This window comes from Palaemon carinicauda, chromosome 24, assembly GCF_036898095.1.
Source record: "Palaemon carinicauda isolate YSFRI2023 chromosome 24, ASM3689809v2, whole genome shotgun sequence".
Lineage (NCBI taxonomy): Eukaryota > Metazoa > Arthropoda > Malacostraca > Decapoda > Palaemonidae > Palaemon > Palaemon carinicauda.
The window spans coordinates 12,441,245-12,444,230 of record NC_090748.1 but is presented as its reverse complement, the minus strand read 5'-3'; the positions used below and the strand labels follow the sequence as shown (position 1 = coordinate 12,444,230).

Below are 2,986 nucleotides of genomic sequence, written 5' to 3'. Positions count from 1 at the left end.
TTTGAGAGTTACTGGGTCCTTTGACTGGCCAGACTACTACATTGGACCCCTTTCTCTGGTTACGGCTCATTTTGTTTGTGCCTACACACATACTGAATAGTGTGGACTATTCTTACCACATTCTCCTCTGTCCTCATACATCTGACAACACAGATTATCAAACAATACTTCGCTCAAGGGTTTAACTACTGCAATGTGATTGTTCAGTGGTTACTTTCTTCTTGGTAAGGGTAGAAGAGAGACTTTAGCCATGGTAAGCAGTGGTATTAGGAGGTGGACATTTAAGTTTTTATAGTTTATATGTGAAAAATCTTCTGCAATTTGATGACGTTGCTGTTCTTGAAATATTTCATTTTGATTGTTTATTCTTCTCTGTTTATTTCCTGGTTTTCTTTCCTCAGTGGGCTATTTTCCATTTTTGTAGGAGCCCTTGGACTTACGACATCTTGCTTGTTTTCCGACTAGGGTTATAGCCTAGCTTATAATAAGAATATATGAAACTGACACAAATGTAAACAAGCATTTCAGCTTTAGAGATAATTTTATCGGAATAGTCTATCGTCTAACTTTCGATAGATGATATTGTGATTTTGCAGGCATACCAATGTCTCAGTGGAAAGCTCAAACGTATTGTTTGAGGTTATGCGCTATATATGTTTCCACCAAGTGTACTTAGACTGCACTGGTTCTTGACCCTTTTTTGGCAGACTCAAAGCCCTGTTCAGCTTCACCATTTCCTGCAAACTTTTTGTTTTGAAATAATTATTCATCTAAAACCATGTGGCAGACACAAATATCTGCAGGCATCTTATAAATGAAAGCATTGCATAAACAGTTTGATCCATGAAAACAGGACAATAATTAGCTAGTGAGGAAACTCCAAATGCGTTTGTATGTTTCATAATATAGAATTAAATGTATTGTTTTTAGTACATAACTTACCAATTGTTAGGAAGAAATTAGATTATTCATTCAATCCTGATTAAACATTTTAACTAATTTTCCTCTTTATTTTTCAGATCTGATTCCAATGTTTCGAAACGTCGCCGATGTACAGAATCAACGGAAAAATCAGGTTCTATTGTGAGTACACAGCATACACCCTTCGTTTTTTAGTATTGCTTCCCATCTTTTAACAGAAGTCTAGTTTATGTAAAATTTAATAACTGACATTTTGTATCTCATTCAGTTTTTATTTGTTCTGCAGTGCAATTTTGAATTTCCCAATGAATTTCTTAGTTATACATGACAACCAGTTCATTCAAGAGTCTTCTTCCCATTGCAGTCCAGCGAGTGTCAAGAGCCGCAGAGGAAGAGGCAACGACTCAACGTTGGGCGTCGTTCCCTTCCTTTGGCTCAGTCACCTTCACCTCCTACTGGTTTGCTTCAAGAAGCATTTGAAGCCTTAGATAAGTTTTTGAAGAAATTTCCTTCTGCTATTGGAGATCTTGAGGCATATCTAAGGCAGCAACAATATCAGTGTCAACAGCCTCTACACCAGCAGCAGTCACAACACCACCAGCCTCTACACCAGCAGCAGTCACAACACCACCAGCCTCTACACCAGCAGCAGTCACAACACCACCAGCCTCTACACCAGCAGCAGTCACAACACCACCAGCCTCTACACCAGCAGCAGTCACAACACCACCAGCCTCTACACCAGCAGCAGTCACAACACCACCAGCCTCTACACCAGCAGCAGTCACAACACCACCAGCCTCTACACCAGCAGCAGTCACAACACCACCAGCCTCTACACCAGCAGCAGTCACAACACCACCAGCCTCTACACCAGCAGCAGTCACAACACCACCAGCCTCTACACCAGCAGCAATCACAACACCACCAGCCTCTACACCAGCAGCAATCACAACACCACCAGCCTCTACACCAGCAGCAGTCACACCACCACCAGCCTCTACACCAGCAGCAGTCACAACACTACCAGCCTCTACACCAGCAGCAGTCACAACACTACCAGCCTCTACACCAGCAGCAGTCACAACACTACCAGCCTCTACACCAGCAGCAGTCACAACACCTCCAGCAGCCACATCATCACCAGCCTCTACACCAGCAGCCACATCCTCACCAGTCTCTACATCAGCAGCCACAACATTACCAGACTCTACTCCAGCAGCCGCAACATCACCAGCTTCTACACTACCAGCCGCAACACTACCAGCCACAACACCACCAGCAGTATATCTACAACACGCACAACAACAAACTTGCTGGAATGACGAGTTTGTGGCAGCCTTGGGCCACATCTGATAAATAAAAAAACTAATTTTGTTTTGTAAATTTTCAATAAAATTTTTTACCTGTAACATTTATTTATTTTACATTCAAAGAAAGATGTTTAATATATAGTTAAAAAAAAGTAATTCGGCATATCTACGAAGAAAATATCCAGATATTTTGATACAAAGAGACCCGCCATTAACACTATTTTGATTGTCCAGTCTTTTGAGCTCTTGTTTTCAGTCTCTTCTTTTTAGATGTCGGTAAGAGGTCAGGGCGATTTGGTTCAAAGCTTTTTTATCATCTAAATATATTTCAAGATTTTTTTTTCATCAAATCGAAGATGCAATAAGGAGGGTGTGATTTTCCGATTCGATGAAGGTCCTGAAACCATAACTTAATTATGAGAGTCATTGGTTCCTTTTAATCCACTTCATAGAAATTTCATAATACTATACGGCATTTTGTAGTTGGTCTGTCAGTTTTGAATACAGGCTTATGTGGAAGGAAGTTATAACCTGGATGATCTTCTAAAAACACTTCTAAATTATAAATGCTCTCAATAACACTGCTTTCCTCTTTGTTGTTTGAACACTTCATCTATCAAATTCAAGAATGTTATTTTTGTATGTCTTTTCATTTAATTTTGAAATTGCTTCAGCAAAACTGCAGTTTTTACCGAGATGAGAAAGACCGTTCTAAAGTAGGCCTAAAGGCATCTTGAGCCCAAGGCCAATAT

At 40.3% G+C, this 2,986-nt stretch overlaps 1 long non-coding RNA gene across 1 annotated transcript in view; it reads left to right on the top strand.

Moving 5' to 3' along the window:
• Positions 1–1,423, top strand: part of LOC137617815 (uncharacterized) — a 4,241-nt gene extending 2,818 nt beyond the window's left edge. Inside the window, exons 2-3 of the long non-coding RNA XR_011039672.1 lie at positions 1,020–1,083; positions 1,286–1,423. This is a non-coding gene — a long non-coding RNA (uncharacterized lncRNA). The remainder of the gene's footprint in view (positions 1–1,019; positions 1,084–1,285) is intronic.
• The last annotated feature ends 1,563 nt before the right edge of the window (positions 1,424–2,986 follow it).